The following is a 22,100-nucleotide window of genomic DNA, read 5'->3' as shown; positions in this document are numbered from 1 at the left end:
TAGCAGGAAGGCTTTATGAATCACCCTCCAGAGACACCTTTCTTTGTGCATTATGAAGAGAACCTGGGTGTCTAATTAGGGCTTGTTTATTCTCTCTGCAGGTAAGTTTTAATTTCCCTTTAAAAATTCTTTTTACTTTTTTTTTTTTCCTCTCCATATTATATTCCTACTATACAACAGACCAACACAGCCTAGAGAAAGGGGAACTAATTCACACCTTTGTTCCTTGAAGGCAGTGAACTTTCTTACTTCATTAATTGGGGACTGTGTATGCACAGGAGCAGCTGGGCAAGGATATTAATATTATCACTCTGCTCCAGTAATTAATAGCAACTCCTCTCACAGCACTGATAAGCTAGGAAACACATTTCATTCCTTGTCCTTTTGTGCTTGTGAAACACCGACGGAAGAGAAAAAGGTACATGACTCAAGCAGTGACCTTGTATCAGGACTGTAACTTCTCTAAACTAACCCAGAATCAGTATGGAGCCATTACAAGCGTCCAGCAGTAAACAGTATGGGACATCCACTAAAATTTTAGAGAGCATGCAGCTCAATGAGGCATTTCAATTTCATCACAACCCTTTATTAATGGCAATTATAGCCTGAAAGATGCTAATGCAAGGCACTTCAGAGACAAGGTACTTCAGAGACCAAGCAAAACATTGTTCAGTTTTGAAGACAGTCCGTCCTAGTTACCAGTTTCCCCTTCGAAGCAAAGATATATCTCCTGAAATTTTAGTGTCCTTCTTTCCCTGTCACTTTCAGAGGTAACTAGAAACGGAAAATTAACTTCACTTCTCCTGTAGGTGGAATAATTTAGATTTAAAATTCCTCTTGTAACTATATTTTCTGAGTTCATTTCCATAAATTATGTAAATTACAATTCTTCTTTTATTCTACATGGAGTAGTGAAACACACATCTATGTGTAGCTTACACAGGTAGAGGAAAAGCCCGAAGAAGACAGACACTGCCCCAGTTGCATATCATTAGTGAGACACGCTTTGACACTGTTGGCTGGAGAGAGATGAATTCTGGTTCATCAGCCAGAGAGGCTGACTGTATCTTGAAAGTGAGGTACGAGAGCAAAATGCATGAAGCTCTATCTGGACGCTGACAGAGCTCATAGAAAGAAAAATACATGTCAGATTCTAGACTTTGAGATCTTCAGAAGATGGCATAAGAAATTCGTGAAATATTTTAAGAAAACTGTCATTGGCCTAAGACACATGCAAATCCTGTAATCACAGAATCATAGAACAGCTTAGGTTGCAAAGGAATGCTCTGGGCTGAAAGGTCATCTCCAGTTTGATGTTCTTTAATAAAAACAAGGTAATAAAGAAGCAGAATTTTGGTTTATGCTTCCAGTGGGCTATGACTTAACAACATCAAACGAAATGATGAGTTTAAAATTAAAGACCTCCCAGGAGTGTATTTACAAGTTGGCTTTTTTTTTTTTTTTTTTTTTTTTATTAAATTAGAATTAATAGCATAAAATGCTGATTGCCAGCATTCAACCTAGAGGAGATAGGTGATAAATCCTCTGAAGAAAAAAAAAGGGGATTAAAAAAAAAAAGGGATGAATAACCCTTTCAAGAAGAAAAAACAGGATATTAGCAAAGAGTACACTGAGTGAAAACCCACTGGACTGCTACATGTTTTCTTGGTGTTCGTTTAGCTTGCTATTAGTGATTTCTGCTGTGATCGCCATCACTATTAAATCAATAGCATTTCTAAAGGGAATAAAGTGGCCTTTTCCAATAAAAGCAAACAGAAGTTCTTTTTAAAAAACAAAACCAGACAACGGAATTTGATTTTTTCCACTGTATAGAACCCTCCCACCCAGTGCCTGCAATCCCATGAAGCAAGGAATGGCACAGACAATGGGCTAGGACATGACTGAGCAAACATGTCACTGGAAGACATCTTTCCCTGCCATCAGTATCGTGGCAATCATAAATCAGAGTGACAAGCTGCAAAATATTTAAATGGCCAATAGGTTTGAGTAAAATAATTGTCAGTAATTTTAACTACAGCAGCAACTATGTGGAAAGTTTAAGTAGCTGTGAGGAAAAGCCTGTGACACAGAAATACAAAGCTCTGCTGAAATCAGAGGACAGTTTCTCTCAATGGAATAAAAGTTAAGAATAAAATTAAAATCTCAGATACTTAGTAAGGACAGAAAGTTCACATGAAAAAGGATAAGTATTCATTCTAGATGTCATATTCATGTACATGGCAAAGCTTTTGTTTGTTGCCTTTTAACAAAGGTGACAATGGGCAACAAATCAAATGCTAACTACGTATTAACATAACTTTCTCCAACGTCAGCCTCCACATTCATCCGAGCTGGAAGACATTTGCTTTCCTCACTTGTGATTTCCTCTTTAGCAACAGCCACAGGGAATGTTACAATCAATATTCACATATATATTTCAACACAAAGACAGGATTCTGAAGTATCACAAAAAGCTGCTTTACGTGCAAATTAATGCATGTTGATGAACTATGAAAGTGCAATGAGGGTATAAGAGAGGTATCATACAATATCCACTCACTTCCATTCACATGAAGTCTAACAGTATGCCTTCAACGGGAGAAAGATGACAGCCACAATTCATAGATTTTAGGTTTTGACTTTTGTTGAGTCGCTACATGCTTTCTTCCTACCTTTACATCTGTCATTAGAAGAGGTCTATGTTCCTTAGTGGGGGGGATTCTCAAGCTAAATTAATTATGTATCAGATTTGTAAGACAAAAACATCCTCAAAAAATCTCCTACATACAATGTGAGAAAGCAGTACTTGTTTTTTTTTGTTAAGTATCTTGGTTTATTTTTCTCCAGGTGGTGCTTAGCCATGTATGTCTTCAGCATCCACTGAAATAAAATACCTGAAACTATAGATTAAACAAATTTCATTTTTAACTGCAAGTACACCTAACAGCAGGTGCAAGCATATCCCAGTCTCTGGATAAAGCGATGATCCTCTTCCAAATCTCAATACATTTGGACTTTGCTCTATACTCAACCAGGCTTCAACGTCGTACTGTAGAATCAACACTAGATATATTCAGCTGCAGAATGTTGCAACAAAAACTTTTTAATGCTCTTTACTGTATCTCACATAATCGATCAACTTTATGGCAGTTACATAAAATGTTTTGAAATAGAGCATGGAGGGTAAAGCTGTGAATTATGTCTACAAAAAAATGTACATATTTCAGCAATTACACGTTATAGGTGGGAATTAGCTAGACAAACTTTCATGTAGCCCTCTATGGACAAAATATGTGAAGTTTTCTTTTGGTTTGTGGGTTTTACCCTTTCAATTAAAATAGTTCTCTAAAAACATCTCAACTTCCTATGTTTTTTTACAGACTTATAAGTAGAACTCCTGATTAACTTGAAAAAAATTTGTATGACTAACTGTATAAATTTTGATTTCCTCTATGTAGTCTCTCCATTTTTGGAGCTGAACATGAATGGTTTTGTTTCCAGAAAGGTTTATAGCCAATGAAGTATCTCTTGAGAGCAGCACAGCAGCATGAACTCAGAGGGCTGATTTTACACCAGGTGACTTCCAGGAAAGAACAAAAGGTGTTCATGATATTTTAAACACATGAAAATTCATCACTGATAGAATTTGGTTTAACAAATGAGAACCTTTGAGTCAGGCTTAAATTCTGATTCAGAATACAGATGAGAAATGAAATGCAAACTTCATCAATCAAGAACAGAAAATTCATGAATTAATTTTAGAATGATGACATCAAAATCTGCCCTATTTGTAATTCTTTGAGCTGCACAGGTAAGTTCTTGTAAGTCCAACATGTGAAAGCTTAACACATGAAAGGTTAAATTGAAGAAAACAAACCTACACAGTGATTTCTGTCAGAAGCCATTAACTTCACCTGCAAAAAAGCCACTGTTGTGGCTGAAACAATACCCAAAGTACAGGTTACCAGTCGGGAAGAAAGGCTACACACTTATCACAGATTTCCTCTGTTAGGATTTTGTGCAGTGGTGAGACATACAGAAATGCATGTAGGCTAATTTTTCCATTTTACTGCTGCATTATGCCAGGTGGGTGGAATGTACCCATGTAAGCAGCCCTGCTGGAGTTGTTGGATGACCATAATAGTCACTTGGGGAATGACCAATGAGATTAAATGTAATTCCTGGAATTAGAACATATTACATATTTGTATTGCAGAGCAAAAGGAAAGAGTATTTCAGGTGTAAAGAAACTGTAGTCTAAACAAACCTCTCTCCATCTCACTCCAACTATATTTACGTAGGACAAAATTGCAGATAAGATCTAGACAATTTCCCATACCCACAGATACAATCTTTAATATTTTTAATTATTATTTTTAATAAACAGCATCTCAGGCAGTACTATGAAAGGAGGCTGCAACAACTGTTTTCTCTCAAACAAGTAGAAAACAGACTCTGATGCTGTCACTAAGAAACATATACACATATACATACAAAAGGCAGATGTGCCTTCAACTGGCTAGCATAACCAAAAAGAGATTTCATCCTAGTTCAAGGTTCATTATAACCAAGGTGATCAACACTGAACAAGCAGTCTACAAAAAACTAGATTGGCTTAAAAATTAATTACACTCAGCGGGAAGAATTTGATTTATCCAGATTAGTTACTAAAGCACTTGCAGGGGGTAGATACAATCTTTCCTTAGAAAATAAATGAATATATGATTTCAAATGTCATGCTTTGAACATATAATCAATACTCCAATTACCAAAACTTCTACATTTCCGTAAAATAGTATCAGCCAATTTTTGCGAGATATCTGAGAGATAAGTATACAATTATGAAATCCTAGTTCTACACATCTACTCAGTTAACCAGGATGGGTGTGACAAATTTCATTATATAAACAGATGTTAGCCAGTATCTTATTAGGAGTTATATGCCGTGAAAATACACTAGAACATCAACATGGATAGACTGAGCAAGGTTGCAATCTGTAAATGAGGAAGCTCACACCTAATGGACACAATGATATACAATCAAAAGTGCCCACAAAAAGTCTTGAAAGACGTTCAAGGTGCTATTTTTACAATAACAATATTAAATCACAACTAATTTGATTACTGAATTGAAAAACCGCAATTCACTGCTTACAATTCTTACATCTTTTTGAAATTTAGCCACTACTGTTCCTTTCATGAGGCATCTGCCCAACAGGCACCAGGTGAGCCAGAAAAGAAAAATGACAATGATGCTTTCCTTGATAATTTCAACTTATTCTGAACTTTAAGACTACCAATGTGTAGAAGTTGAAGAATTAGATGCTGATGCTTGAAAAATAAAAGACAAAAACTACAAACTGGCCAATTTTCCACTTCTTTCAAAGACTACACAGTACCACACCAAAAATCTTATCATTCACCAAGAAAATCTTCCATATTTCTGTGTGATATCTGCTCCTAGACACCAAAGGTTCTCCTTGGTATCCAAACTTAAAACCTCTGAGACTTAATGGCAAAGAAACAATTCTCCATTTTTACTCTACACTTTCAATGAATAAAGTTAGCACCATCAGCCAGCCGAAGAGAAGAAACAAACAAAAAAAAGATGTCTAGTGTTGAATTTGTTGGTGCTTTTTTAAAAGACTCCTCACAAAAAGTCTGTCCTTGATCATTTTTCTAATCACTATCTCTTAAAAGAGCGACATCCCACAGAGAAAAGAAATCTACAAAACATATATGTTTACTCATATATACTCATATACTCAGAGTGAAAAAAAATCCAAAGAATTAGAAATAGGGTGGATGCTCAAAATCAACTGAAAATTTGTCTGCACGGAAGGCAATATTTCTACAGATCCAAAGAGATGCAAATGACATCGAGCTGGTCTATGTGCAGTCAGTTCCCTAAAGCCATGGTCGTGACAGCTCTCAAAAGAACAGGAATTTTAAAAATCAAACAAATAATGGAAAGGCATAAGACAGAAGACGACCACAATTTGGAAATTCATTTCTAAGTCAAAAATATCAACATCACAACTTGTAAATAAGATTAAAAGTGCCTTTGCTGCAATGAAACTAGTTTCTGTTACATTTATGAAACTACAACAAATATAATAAAAGTATCTAAACCATGAGTGAATGATCCTTAAATCTGTGGCTTGCTTAAATCACACTGCTGCACATCAGTTATATACTTCCCATAGCACAAGGAATGATGAGATTTCACATAAAACACTGAAACTGCTCTTCAGACCAACATTTAAAGTGCTGCAAAAGGACAGTGCTCCTCTTCCTAAGACCTCTTCAAATTGATTGCACACAAGCGCAAACTCTTAACTCTTAGTGAACAATCAACTTTATGCATTTCATTGTATCATTCACCTTAAAGTCTTTCAGACTTAACACAATCAATATGAAAAGTTTCTCCAGAAAAATGCAGTACCTGCAAACAGCCTCTCTTAGCATGAAATTAAAGTCAGGCTCCTGTGAATAGGCTCTCCCAGGGACACTCCTCTTGTGCTTGTTCCGGGACATTGCAGACAGTTCCTTTCTCTGACTTGGACAAATGACTTCTCACAAAGGGCTACTCAGGAACTGAGCTGCTTTTTAAGAAAGCATTAACGTGGCCCCACACTGTGCAGTCAGAGACTCTTCTGCATGAAGCCTTCATTACTCATACATTTCAGAACTGTTGCATAGCACACAGGACATCAAAACTAATCATTCTGTCTGGTCCTCTGTTTTTCAAAGTCTGCAGAGCTGCTGTTTCCACTTGCTAGTGAGGAAAACAGGCTTTTTTCTCCCCCACACGCTTGCTAGAGTCTGACCTACATCATGAAGAAGAATGAATCTTCCACTAATCCACATTCTAATAGCCAGACTTTCTTAAACCCTAAACAGGAAAGCCAAGCATGTGACAAGAAGAGCTGTTTCTGCCCCCACCTTTTGTTTAATATTCCTGCTCCTCAACTTTCTTTCATATCCTCTTGTTCTCTTTGCAAAATGATATCAGAGTGAATTAATGACATTTATAATAATCTACTATGTTCATAAATTACAAAGATACGATCAGCTGGAACTCCAATTATCAGAAAGCTACGTATCTCGGTTGTAGTTTTTAATACAATAAACCTTTTAAATCAGCTTTAACAGAACTCAATCAGAATGTGCTTAGTGTAAGTAATATTCTGCACTGGACCTGCATGCAACTTGGTTATTGGAATACATTCATCTACAGTGAATCAAACTATGAAATGCAAAATTATACAGGGGATTTTTTTTCCTTCCAAATATTTCATTCTTAAACTTCTTTGGGAGCTTATAGACACACAGCACCAGGTACCAGGAGCTTTCATGTTCTGAATTAGGGAGAGCGCTGCCCTCACTGAACATTTCATCCCACTAGACAGGCATCTTTAGAAAAATGTGTATCGGATATTTTTCAATCCATGGTTCCCAATGCCCCCCTATAGAAAAACAACAACAACAACAACAAACAAAATTTAAAAAAAAAAAAAAAAAAAAAAAAAACACAACAGAAAAACAGTTTTAAAGTTCTTTGTAGCACACAGGTGGTCAGTCCATGCAGTTTGGAAATTCAGACAGGAAAACAGTTTCATGACATCCAGCAACACTGTTCTCTTCCATTTACTTCATTTTTCAGGCGTACTTCTGATCTTTTTAGGTTTTTCTTTTTAATTAATTCAACGCTGCTTGCCAGCCTTGATCAGCTATTACTTCACAATGCTTTTCAGGTAAGTTTTCAATGCCTGATGGAGATCCTACTGCACACCTCATCAAGCTCAACATGGAGGCAAGACCTGGATCTTCTGTCCCACTCATGTCTTTTACCGAATAAACAGAGATTCACTCTGAAAAACACCAAGAATTCTGCAGAAAAGTCCCATATTGAAAACTTTACATGCACGTTATTACATACTCAATTTACTCTTAAAATATTTCATTCTGTTTTTTTCACATAATGCACTCAAAACTCAGATCTAATGACAAAATTAAGCCCTCTATTCACCCTAACTTGAATTTGGAAAGGGAGACAAGACATAGAAAACTTGTTTCCTTTCCTGGTCAGTCTCCTCTGCGAATCCCCTCTGTGAATCCCCTTGAAAAGACTTAGTTGGCCAAGTCTTTGCAAAGTGGAACATTTTGGATATCATTTGCTTTTACCAAGATCTTCTTCCAGTATTAAAATATCTCCTATTCTACTTCTTGATGCCATGCATAATTTCACAACAGTGTTAGTAACTAGTTCAGAATTTCTTTCCTTGCGTAACTGTAAAGCATCATTATTTTCATTTAGGAACCAAAATGAAAGAAAAAATCCTAAGAGATCTTGAGTCAATTTTATTGTAAAGCAAGCTGATTTAGATACTGGAAAACAAAGAGCAAATGACATATTCATAGAAGTGTTCTTTCACAGAAAATACAAAGTTTCAAGCTAAGCACAAACTGAATTATTAGCAAGAGGTAATATTGTTTATTAGACATCTATCAGCTTCTTTACAAATCTTCTCTATTTTCACAGCCCAGGAAGGAAATGATGCAGTTAACTACTACCAGATAATGCTTCTTCCATTTCTAAATTAATGCATTTTCAAATGTAGATTTTAAATTTCTTAAAGTGTGATTATTTTTCTTCTAAAGCACTGCTTATCTTTCTAACATAATTTGCTGAATGTTATTCCTGCAAGAAAAGTATGCTCTTCATCAAAACCATTGCGGCAGCTCAAATAACTGAGCTAACTCTAAACGAGCTGGCTCAGATCCTGACCAACAGCACTACATCAGGGAGCTTGGCATAGGGCAATCAGCACAACATTCATCTGAGGAACAGGCAGCCTTGGATACACTGCTAAACACATGACTTCTGGGGCTGTGTTACTCACTGACTGCCATCTCAGGCACCTGCACGTTAGCTACCACCCCAATCTGGATTTATCTCTAAATATTCTGGAGGGAGAACGGGTGCTGTTTCACTTTTTAATTTACATGTGTAGCTTTCCAGCTTATTAGTTAACTGTAATTTTTCCTGGGAAATCATAAAACAGCAGGTAAATCAAGCATGCTCTCAGAAAGCATTCTTACTAGCTTGAGCAAGAAAGTACAACACCTAGGGACTTGGAGATTTTACTGAGAATCATTAAGAAACCAGAGGTATAGAATATGATATACTTTTTATTTAATCCCAATGTGTTTACAAAATTGATAATAATATCATTCATAGAAAAATCAGCAATGTCACAACCAGCACAACCACCGGCTAGCACTTTAAAAACGTTTAGTTAACATGCACACATGCCTTTCAGTTAGAACTACATAAAAATATATGAGGGCTAAACAAGATGCTTGAAATAAAATATATTATCATTTACCACATTTATGGGATCACAAAATCACTGGCCCACTTCAGTTTAAGCAAGACAGACTGAAATCACATCCTTGAAAGAATTACTTTAACAGTCCTAATCCCTCATCTTCTAAATCCAGCCCTACCTCTCAGGCTTCATATTGTTTAATCTGAAGAACAGAGGACTGTCATCTAGTTCTCTGCATTCCACAATGATTAACCCTTCGAAATGAGAACACAAGACACAAACAAGATTCAAAGTGATTAAGATTCCACATCTGACTCTGACAGTATTTTTAACTAAAAATGTGCCTAACCATTTTAGATATGCTAAACAGCAGCAAATGCACAGCAAATGTCAAAGTCTCTCCTGGGTGCATGAATAACAATACTGGCCATCCAGAAACTCAGCTGTGTGCTTTAAGCAAACAAGTGAGAGAAGGTAGCCAGAAAAGGGTTTAGGAGAGAAGGAGCACAAGACACAGATCAGGGAAGGAAGACTAAGGGGCAGTGTGAACACGAGGGGACCTGGGAACACTGTCTGTGCTTCCACTCCCAGGAAGGGTACTGCTGAAGGAAGTCTGGGCATTTGCCCCCAAATAACTCACAAAAGTGAGTTAAAATGTGAGTAAAATGCCCATGGGCATTTTACAGGGTATTTTCAGATGTATTTCCAACAGTATTTCTCAGTAGGAAGAAAAGCGCGTTTCACTGCCAGGTAAAATAACATACGTAAAGGAAGGTTTTGCAAGCACTGCAAGTTTAAGATTGTGTAAGACCGTGTAAGGCATTGCTAGGGCCTATCTGAAATACATGCACTTACATCCTATCTTCAAGAAAATTATTTGTATTGGTTACAGACAAAGGAAAGAGGCTAAAAAAGCTGGCTCTGGTAAGCTTGGTAAAACTGACCTTCAGTGAATACAAAATTAGTCTGTGTATTTACAAAATGAAGCTGATAGAAGAACCAACGGGCACAAATCAAGCAGAGGTATGTCCCACATATCAGAGCAATCAGTACAGAACAGTCATGTCACAGTAACAGTCAGACAGCACAACTGTGCTGCAGTGGATGCCATCAGATTGCAGAGGGATTATGTGCCATGATTGCTTCTGATGAAGTGGGGAGATGAAGCCTCTTGGCCCAGTTTTAGACCCTGAATTTTATGGGCATTAAGTATCCATCACAGTAGAGCAAGTCAAAAAGCTGTAAGGTTGAGCTAAATTAGCTGACTATGTTATGCACTACAAATTGTTCTCCATCTTATTGTTTTGTATTTATAATTACATTAATGCCATATTAAAACGGCAGATTATTTTAAATAAAGACTCAATGTATTTAAAATGCATTAAGTGTATTAAAATTTATTTTATTTAAGGCTTAAAATGTTTTAATTCTCAATATTCTTCATAAATTGGAAGGCTGGGTTCTGAAGAACTTGACAAAAGGAAGCCGAGTTTTTCTCATTAGAATTTTGCCAGTCTCAGTACTGCTCCAGTAGCATGTGCCAACCTAATGATAAAAGGTTATTTCACCTTTTTATATACTGGAGATGGCAATGATTCAGAAAGAATCTTGCTCCTCAATTCAGCAGGATTGGGAAACCTCTTACAACAACCTCCGTCACATTTCTCATCCTGCCAGCACTGCAATGGATCATGGTGCACGTGTTTCACATTGCTGTTGCCAGTATAATTGTCCTACTACAAGCACACTGATTAAGAAAACACATACAGCACTGCAATAACCACTAAATATGTCACAAATTATGCAACAGAGGGGTCACAGTGAAATGTGAGCAAGTCCGGAATGCTCATTATTTTCCAATACTATACATTTCAACAATTCAGTACAAGACTATGAAAGTTGAACAGAACCCAGAATATTTCAAGTATTTTTACAACAAAACCCACTGCAGTATGAAATCAGTGGAACCAGTGCCCTATTTTATTTCTCTGGATCCACTAACACTTTCTTCAACAAAACCAAATCCAAATGACCTCTGTGAAACTCAAATATTTTTTTTTAAATAGAGTATCCCTCATTGTTCTTCTAACAGGTTCTACAATAAATTCACACCAATACCACATATTCTCCCACTATCCACTACATAATGTTAAGACAGAATGAGCTCTTTTCTCCGGGAATTGAGATTAAAATGTAAGAATGGAATTTGATAGACATTTGCCTTGCATTAACAATTGGGTTGATTCCTGATGTATTTTTTCTACAATTTGAGAACATGCCTAGTGGGCAGCAGCAATGTACAGTACGTAAGAAGATTACAAAACACTTCATCTTGTAGCAGAACGCATATTCTGAGTTTTGCTAGCATTCATCAAGCCGAGGGGAGGGATTTCATAGTACACCAATTTTAACACAAATTTATTTTGATATACCATAATTCTGAGAGTAACTTTGAAGGCAGACAACTCTGTGGGTTTTAGTCTACTGAATACACTGTTCTGCCTTACCTAATTTTTGGAAAGCAGTAGAACTGGTCAGAATTTTCTGGTTTCTTCTTTAGTTTTAGTTATTCTAAAGACAGGAAAAATACACAAAGATTTATTGTTATTCCCTCATTGTCTATGCACGATCTGCACACAGTTACCTTTCTTGTGTTCACTAGGTACAAGTTGGAAAGAATCTGCCAACTTAAGACAAACAGAACACAGCCACTGTCAACTCAGTGCCTCTGAAAAGGTGTTAGGATGATGGATGAAGCCCATAGCAAAAGAGAGAAAAAGGTTACCTTTTGATCAGGTGAGACGGTATATCAACCCGTGCCACATTCACTCAATTAATAGACTCTGCAGCTTGCAAACACTGATAAGGGCACTACAACTTAATGATCTAATCTGTACTCCCAGAGAACGGAAACTTAGTTTGTGACAGACAGTTTCTTTGGATTTCCAATGCAGTCTCAACGTATGGCAAGATGTATTTTCTCCACTAAACCTGAAATGCAGTGGCAGGAAAAAATGAAAAATTAAATCTCAAAAACACAGAAGAAAAGGAAGGATTAAAAAAGCCTGCTGAAAAAAGAATGTCAAATTATAAAGTGCCCAAGAACATGTTCCAAAACTAGAGACTGCAGAGATCTGTGCTCCCTGGCAGCTTTAAGCCTTGCTGTCTGACATCTCTCCCTAACCACCTTTCTCACGACAAAACCAACTGTCCATCAGCATGCCACTTCTTCCTTGCTGTCTGAAATGGTATTGAAAACCAAGAAGAGCAAAATGCCTTATCTTGAAGAAAGCAATTGAACCAGGATGTGGTTATTATGAAATAGAATGACAGGAAAAAAGCCTCTTCCAAAGTGTAAGTAAATGGAGGTTGCGTATCAATGATCTAAAATACTCTGTGTTCTCTACGGTGTGAGTTATCACAAACAAAATTTGTATCTTCTCTGCATCTTTTTGCAGGATATTCTTAGTTATCTGATTGCCAAAAGAGGAGCTCATTGTTTCATGCAGCACCATACTCCATTGACATACCTCAGACAGTACTTTCAGAACAACCATTAGTTACTATATTGCACACAGGGAGGATAACGGATGCTTTCTGAAACATATATTTTAACTGATGCCATTAAATACACAATCGTACTGAAGGGTAGCACTGCCCAATTTGTAAAACTTGAAATTGTGAGACAGGCACCATGAATAGAATTAAAACCATGTTACACTGAAACAATCATTCATATCAATCAATCTACATCTTCTTACAGTATCTGCAAACTGAAGCATACATTATGACTAAAGATAATCACGTTAGGATTTTTGGCAATGCTTTACAATAAAAGCTATCTGTAATTGCAGACAGTAATTATTACTAGATGGAAGCAGAATCTCTGTGGAGTTAGGTATTATAACCATATTAGTCATATAGCATGATTAATGACACTGCAAAAAAACATAAGTACTTCAGCAATAAACCCCTAATGGGCAAAGCCCATATATCCTACCCAGGTCCCATCCTGCAATGAACCAGATCCAGCCAACTCTCATTTCGCATCTCCAGTGCAGCCATCTAGCATCCTTCTGCAGTTGGTGAGGATCTGGAACACCAATATTTCCTCTTATTTGAATAGCTTGAACTACGCTATGCAATGTAAAACTGCATAGTTTATGCTCTAATGCTTTCTTCATCCTTAAGAAGAGAAATGTCCCTTCCTTTCCAGCTAGGTATGGATCCAAATTCAGTGAAAACCCCAAGCCTTTTCTGAAATAGGAATGAAAAAAGACTTCATAGCCATAGCTGTCCTTACTGATACTGATGAATTAAAAACTATCTTCTTTTTTCGTTGTTTCAGTCAGGCATTTCTCTAAGCAAAGTTCCATGACAGATTTTAAGAAAATGAACAATCTGCATCCATGCAGCAGAAACTTTGTGCAGAAATCCCTGAGGATACATCTGTAAAGTATCTAGTAAAAAGCAGCACCAGAGTAAGAGCTGAGCAATCAGTAGAACCAGGTCTATAAGCCTATACACGGAAAGCAAACCGTCATTTTTCACTCTTTGCCATACACTGAGTAGAGCAGAACTACGTTCTGTTCACCAACAGAGTTGGTGACTAATAGCTTTTCATAATAGTAATCTCATCTGAAATCTGCTCATAGGGGAAAACACACACTCAAAACATTTTGATGAGGAAAGAAAAAGATTATAACTAAATTTTTAAGTTGCCCTGTCCAATTTTGAGCCCTGACAACAAATGAACTGCTGCTTGGACTATTACATTAAAACAATACTGTGAAATAATTACAAGTTCTGAGATAAAATTAAAATTACCATAATAATTCTCCTGTGAAACAATCCAATCTATGCAGGCTACAAATTGTTGCTAGGTTGAAAAACTATATTACCACCTCAAGTCAGGCAGAAAAATTATTCTATTTCCATTAGTTTGTACAGCTACTTAAGAGGTTATGCAGAGCAAGATGATAAACTGATTACATTTACAGATTATGTATTGGTTGCATTTAGAGAGCAGCTCCATATTTGCACACCAGCATTAGGAATCAGCTGTGCAGACTGCGAGTAAAGGTTCTCTGATGGTTTCTTGCTGACTAGAGCAACTATCCCAAATTCTGTGATCCATAACACCAAATTTATAGGGCCCATCCCCAGATTAAACATGCAACATCAACTTGATCACATCTCTGTGCAAGTTTCCCTATTATATTCTCCATGAAGAAAGCCCTCTAATCCTCTGGGCCTTGCACACATATGAACTGCAGAGAACTCTGTTTGGAGATCTTCAGAAAACAAAGGATTCACCTGTTATTCTGCACTGAGAGGTGCCATTTGGGATTTCATGTTCTAACCTCCTGTACCACAAATCTGCACACCCACACTGTTTAATGCAACAAATTCCTCAGACATACCTGAACTATTTCTTTCCTCCTGACTTCAATGAGAGCAGAACGCACTACCTGCAGCACCTTAGAAGAGCTGAACACTTTTCTGGGTCAGTTTTATATCTGCTTGCACTTAGAAAGGAGGTGTAAGTTTCTCCTTTTTAGTCTGCTCCAAGATTTGTAAAGGTAAAATTTGGAGCCAGTTAACCACTGCTCCACTGAAGAATTCCAATCGCACTCATAAAAGAGAATTATGATCATTTAGCTTTATGTCAGCTTTTTAATCACAATATTCCCTCATAATTTAATTTGTTCTGTACCTACCATCATCAGTCTGAATATACACCACTACTCATTAATGATACATTCATAGTTAATAACACAAGTTTTATAGGACAGGAAAATTATTAATATAAACCACCTCAAGCACCTAACAAAAAGCATGAAAATCCTGGTCATACACTCACATTTCTCTGCGAAACATCAGTCAAAAGAAACAGTCTAAATAATCTGCAAGTTGTGCATCACTTATTGTTCTTAATAGGTTCACTATCAACTGACAAAAGGAACCACAATTATGATGGGATCAGTAAATTAAAATGGGATAATTCCATGTTATCTGAGCATGGAGCTTAAGTTTAACAATGCAATCAGAAGATCAGCCTGAGCTAGCATCTTACACAGTGGCTTTCAAAATGCTTGTGTTTTTGACTCTCCAGAACTGTGCACTCTGTCTCTTATTAAACAAGTCTCAAGGAGCAGATGGCACACATACACATGGCATGGGCATAAGTAATTCTGCTGGTCAGGAAGGACACATGCAATGGGAGTTCCAAAACACTCCTGAGCTTTCCATTCCATATCCTCTTCCATCCTAGGAAGAAGGTAACTCATACAAGGTACCACTGGGCAGTGTTATAACAAAATGGGGCTTTAAAACTAGGCTGAGTCATCGCATCAAGTGTAGGAGACAATGCTACAGCTTAGGCCAGAGAAACATTTCTAAAAAGTCAGCCCCAAACTCACTACAGTCAGCAATTGCAGACCCTAGAGTAACACCTGCTCTCTGCCTGCTTTCTTCTTGCTGTGCTCTTTGTCTAGTTTAACGTCTCTAATCATTTTACTAGGACATAATTTCCATTTAAACAGATCTCTTTGAATTATTGAATTCTTTATCACCACATTGTTTTTCTCTCACAGGTATTCCCTCCATTTCCTTTTAATATTTTTTTGTTATTCAGGTGTTATGAAATGAAGATAATCTTTTTCAAGCACAGAGGTACACACATAACTAGGGAATTTTTCAGCACACAGTTTCAGAAGGAAGGATCTGGGTTCTACGTGCTGAGTAAAATAAATGGCTGAAGACTTCCATCCCACTGTAGATTCGCTCTTGCTATTTTGATAAGGAATTGATATTTTAGAAAACAACTATTGGAAAGGCCTTCTTCTTTGAAATGTAAGAACTTTCAGATTATATTAAGTCATTCATTACTATACACTTCTTCAAAACATATAAATAGCTTTGTAATAGACACCATATAAAATTGACAAAATTAGAGAGTTTTATAAGCAAATGCAATCTTCCAATTTAACATTTTTAAAGCACATAGGATCTTCTAACAAATAAACAGAAATGATTTACAGTTTTATAACTGCAATCTAGACAAAAGCTTGTCACTTTTCAATATGACGCTTATGATTTCTTCTGCAAACATGTAAAATTATTATAATACATGGGGCTGGCAAATGTTCCTGATGAGACGAGTAAGGGATTAACCTCACATCTGAGGGCATGGGAATATCACTATTTTTTCCATCATGAAAAAGCTTTCCCAGAGCAGATCATCCATAGCTAGCCTTAAGGACTTAGCATCTGATTTTAGCCATGTTCTACCTTTGAAAGTACCACAAGGGACATACTACAGAGCATCGTTAACCACGACAATTCTTCTGCAAGTACACTAAATTCAATAAAAAAAAACTTCTTACAAGAGTTTCTCACAATCTACTTAAAACTCAAGCAACTGAGCTGAGTACTGGGACTGTAAGTGTTTAGGCTCGTTTGTGAAGACTACTGTGGAACCATAACTCAATTTTATTAACAGCAAATCAGTCTAATCTGTGCACAATTTCTTATTTGTATATAACTGAAAAACATTCCTTTGGAACTTCTCTCATTCTCCAGACTGCCTACACATGTAATTGCCAGGTATAATTGGTGGTTTGAGTACAGTTGATGTCTGTGAATACAATGAAGACATCATGGATCAATGGAGTCTACTTTAATTATCTTAACTCTTTAACTGTTTTTCATCCACCTTCTATCTTGTGATTGTAGATCACCCTTGTCAAGCTTTACTGGCAAATATACGTTATGAAGGAGTTGGGTCTTTCACATATAAGGGTAATCAAGGCAAGGCACAAACAAAAAGCTATGGAAATCTTCCAGTATAATTATGACAGGTTCCTTCCAGAAAAATGACTCCAAATTTACAATATCACATTACATGCAAGCATTTTTAAAAGACGTTCTTTTAAGCCACGCTTAATTATCATCAAATGGCTCTTCTTAAGGGAAAAATTAAACCTAAGGAAAACAAATCATTTTCTGCTGATCTTTGCAGACTTCTCCTTGCAGATCAGCTGGTCTTTCTGTTGACCCTTGGAATTAAGATATTTATCATGTCTAGCTAAGGAATATTTCTACTAACTATGTGAAGGAATCCATTATTTTGAATAGCCCCTTTACTTATATTGCATCAAGGAATTGCAGAATAATGTATGACATCTGTGACTTTCTTGATTTCACAAGCTCAAAAGAAACTAATCCATGAAAAATTCCACAGGAAAATAACAGTCAACACTTTGCATGTTCCAATGCAGTTTTAAAAAGACATCCGTAAGAACAGCAAACCATTAATAAGTAGTAGCTATTCTCTTGACAGCCAGGTCCCACCCACCTTGGAAACGCCTTTCCATACATGAGTGAGCAGCATTTAGGCAGCAGCATTACTCTGTAATTGTACTCAGCTCATACATCAGCACTTTCTTTTCATAAATGGAAGCATGTTTTACAACCGAGAATTATCTGTAACTAGAAATTTGTACCAAAAATATTCCTATTATTGAACAAAATAAAACACGCAGAGCTGTGAACTTGGACAGGTTTTTACAGTACATAAACACCAAACATGAACCTCAATCTCTTTAAACAGCAGAAACAAGGAAGTTTGCAGTTTCACTAAAATGAAGCTTTCACTGTCCTCTGACATAGAAGGGCTTGTAAACCCAGTCACATAATCCACACAGGAATCTCTTCTCTTACTCTTGAGCACAGTATTATCGGAACGTGCTTCCAAGAGCTTCCGTTAGTGTCAGCAGGGATCTCACTTTTGGGAATGAAACAGCCACCTAACAAGGCACATTACAGATACATAGCACACAGTATCTAAGATAGAAAGGCTCTGCTGGCTAGATGATCATGTTATGGGAATGCAGAGAATATTACAGACCGCTTTCTATCACAAAATAAAGTAATGGATAGAGGGGATAACACCCTGTGTGTGGACTTGTGTATGGACATTAGAAACCAACTATTCAATTGTGGTGAAAACATTAATATGCTCCTTCTTTGCTAGGCGTTCCTTTACCTTTCTTTACCATACACAGGGTAAACTGCCTACTACTGCTTTGGTGCATATCTACTACATTATGCAAAGGAAAAAAACTAACACTTTGTCCTATTAAATTGTAGCGCTACACAGGAAAACAGAGGAAACAGTATTATTTCATGCTCTGATAAATCAGTAACGGGCAATAGATTCAACCTTGCAGAAACACAAGTAAGACACATACTGTCAGCACAGAAATAAGCAGCTTTTTCCCAGCACACAGATCCCCATGTTATGGCTGTGGAAGACAAGATTACATATTTACTTTCGAAAGAAGCTTTCATCAACTAAGAGCTGCCATGAAACATCACCACATGACTTAGTAGCGTGTTGGGGTACTGAAACAAGCTGGCTCTTAATGTAGCTCCAGTGACTGAGGAGTTCACAGAAGTTCAGGAGCTGCATGTACCTTTACATGTGTCTTTAATAATGCCTGAAGCAAAGCAACCCGTTGCTTTCTAAAAGTATTACATAAACCAATATATATCATGCAATGTAGTCTTGTAAAACTTTTGGTCCCTGCATGACTTCTGCATTCTGAGTTTATGGATTCTTCAGTACTCTGCAGTTACTCTGACATCACTGTTTGCTTTTCTTAACAACTTCGTTGTGAAAATACGCATAGTTCAATCAGATGGTTTGTAGCAGCCACAGAACAGAAGCTTGAAAATAGTGAAGCCTGATGAAGAGTTAAAAGATTCCTAAATTCTGCCTGTTGGTAGAACACCTGAAACTGGTGTTAAATCATTGTTTTAATTCAAACTAGCCTATGAACTGAGTGGGAGTATACTTCCCATACAGCCTGGGGTAACCTCCTTTTTGGGCTTCCGATTATGAGTTTGATTAAAAAGAAAAAGCACAAAAAATCTTTATTTTCTGCTTCACGAGAGCTATTCATGAGAGTATTCCTTAAAAGTTACTTAAAGATGCTTGACACTGCTGAGTGAGGATGAGGGATGAAATACGTACCCAAGTATTATACATGCACACAAAAATACTAATATGCTCATCCTATCAGCATTAATCTAAAAGAAATACATATCATCCTTTTCCTCCGTCACTTCAAATTAAAAGCCAGGATCACTATCTTATGCAATAGGTGAAAGACTTATTTACAATTTTACTTCTACCACACCCTTAGGACGTCCATCAAGCAGCTAAATGCTCCTCCAGTGAAAGTGCTCTGCCTAGCAGCAGCTCCACTATTGACGCTCATGAACCTGATATCAGGTTTTGTTTTATATTTACTCATTACTTTCTGACATTACATTTCACATAGCCACACTGAATAAAGGCTAAAGGTATCTAAAAGCTTAGGCCAGTATGACAGGGTCAGCCATTGGCATAAACGATACCTTGGTGACAATCTGACCCCCAAGAACCTTACGTACACTCGGGAGGATAAGAGATTTCGGCAGAACCACAGCTCCTTCTGCGATATTTCTCTGAGACAAGGAGTGAATTTCTCCACAGTACTGCATTCATCCCTGCTATGACAAAATCAAAGGAATACCAGCAATGTCTGCCAGGAGAGCATTTTACCCTGCCAGGAACTAGACTGAAATTTTATTAATGGTATAAATTGGAATTCAATTGACATAAGACTGGCTGCAGAAGCTACAGAGGCACCCTCAGGTTTAGACTTTCCAGAAATAATTCCTGTTGTATCCAGATTGTTGCCAAGCAGCAAGGTCTCTCTGACAAGCAGGTGTTGTCCTCTAGCACTCTCCCATCAAGCAGATGTGACAGTGTTAGAAATTATGAGGTGATGATGTTGCAAACGTGAAAGATCTCCTTTTCACAAATGTTAGGAAAATAGTCATCCTTTCCACTCTACATGCAGACAAGTTGGAACTGAGCACCAGAAGCAGCAATTGCTAGAGGAAAACCAAATGCTTAAAGTAATGGACACACAGTCTTTTTACACAAAGTATTATCGGATTTGTAGTAGTCACCTTTTGCCTTGCCAGAAGTGACAGGCTTAACCCTACGGTCAGTATTAATGCGATGGGCATGGTGAAGCACACTCTAATGAGTATTACACTCATCTCATTTGCAGGATCCAGGCAGATCAAACAAGGACCATTTTCTACTATTGCAGTAACATCTGTCCTTAAAAGCCCAATGCTGCTCTCCAGCCACAGACATTGATATCCATAAACAACATCATCTTCAGTGAAAGAATTTGTACAATTTACCCAAGGGGGATTTCAAAGACTTAACACTACTCTCTTCAACTACTGTGTAAAAATACAAAATACACTTTGTAACAGTGTGTTCTATTGAACTTGTTCCATTTAAATCAGAATTGTAATCAAAACAATATAAGTAAAGCCTCTTATTCTACTGCTTTAACATTTACCTTCTATCTGGAGTCACATGTGCTGTATGTGCTGAACAAAAAACAATTTTATTACTTACTGATATGTAACAGAGATGCAATTAATTTATGCTCTATCACTGGCCTTTTAGAGCAATACTGTAAATCACACCTATTGCTTCAGGCAGGGTTGTTGTGTTTCTGTTCCTACTGCTGTAGGAAGATGCAGATATCAGGAAAAGAACAGATGAAACTGAGAACAAGCAGATGCATGAGATGCAGTAGTTGCATGCTGCTCTCCAATGTGCCATATAAAAGAAGTCACAGGAGGAACTAATGCTAAACTACAACCTATCAAAAAATCATGAACTGACCCAATTTTTTCCAGAGCTGGATAAAGATGCAGCAGGCATAATACCAACATGAATGCCAACCTGCTGTACATACATGAGAGGTGCCAATATTCAAAATGGAAAAGTCAGACCGCATGACACTATCTTGGAAGTAATTGGATGACAGGTACTTACAGGGTTAGTCACCATGCATTTGTACAACATTCTTCTCATGCCAAAATGGGCCTTATATGAAATAAAAGAGTAACTCCAGTAAAGTAACAGATCTCAGTGGTTTTAAGAGAGAAAGCACCAAAGTCTTCACCTCAAGGTGAGACTATGCTATGACAATTTAAAAATTACTGCATTCAAATACAGTGAAAAATCCTATTTTCAGCATTAAGTAATTTTCTTGCAGGATCTTTGCACACCTTCAATATGTTCACATCCAGTAAAATTAGAGAACGAATTTAGAATTGCATGGATATACCACAATGCAATTCTGGAAAATAAGTTTCAAAAGCTTTCTTGTTCTACAGTAACAGTAACATATTTATCAAACTAACCATTGTGTCATTTTAAGACTTTGGCAGATCTATACAAATGTTAAGAAAGAAAACTTTGATTTACTTCAGACTCTCAGCCTGGAATATTGCTTACTTGATATGAATGGAAACGTCAATCAATAAAAAAAACGAAACAACTTGCCTTTTGAAGTCCTCAATCTCAAACTTTATGCTTATTTGATAGATTAAAGCCACACAATTCCAGATAGGAGCAGACAGCTTTCCTCGCCTGATTACAAAGATCAACTTCCAGCTTTCCATAAACTATCATGTTTTATTCTTTCACAGATGCACGGAAAATAATTGAAATGCAAAGAAGCATCCTCCAAGTCACACTTTAACCTACTGTACTGCATGTATATTTAGGAATGTTTATTTAAATGCACTCAGTTCATGAATTGCTCAGATTTAAAAGACTTACGCTATAATCTATGTTCTTACTTCAGTCTATCTGTATCTGAAATACAGAACATTTGG

The 22,100-nt window shown here is 37.0% G+C and overlaps 1 protein-coding gene across 1 annotated transcript in view; it reads right to left on the bottom strand.

Moving 5' to 3' along the window:
• The window catches only part of NCKAP5 (NCK associated protein 5), a gene marked incomplete at both ends in the record, with an annotated part of 269,418 nt that overhangs the window by 147,217 nt on the left and 100,101 nt on the right, over nucleotides 1-22,100 (bottom strand). The window lies entirely within an intron of this gene.

Source organism: Tetrao urogallus (genome assembly GCF_951394365.1).
Source record: "Tetrao urogallus genome assembly, chromosome: 8".
NCBI classification, from domain to species: Eukaryota; Metazoa; Chordata; class Aves; order Galliformes; family Phasianidae; genus Tetrao; species Tetrao urogallus.
Note: the sequence above shows the minus strand (reverse complement) of the source record. Positions and strands in the feature narration are given on the sequence as shown.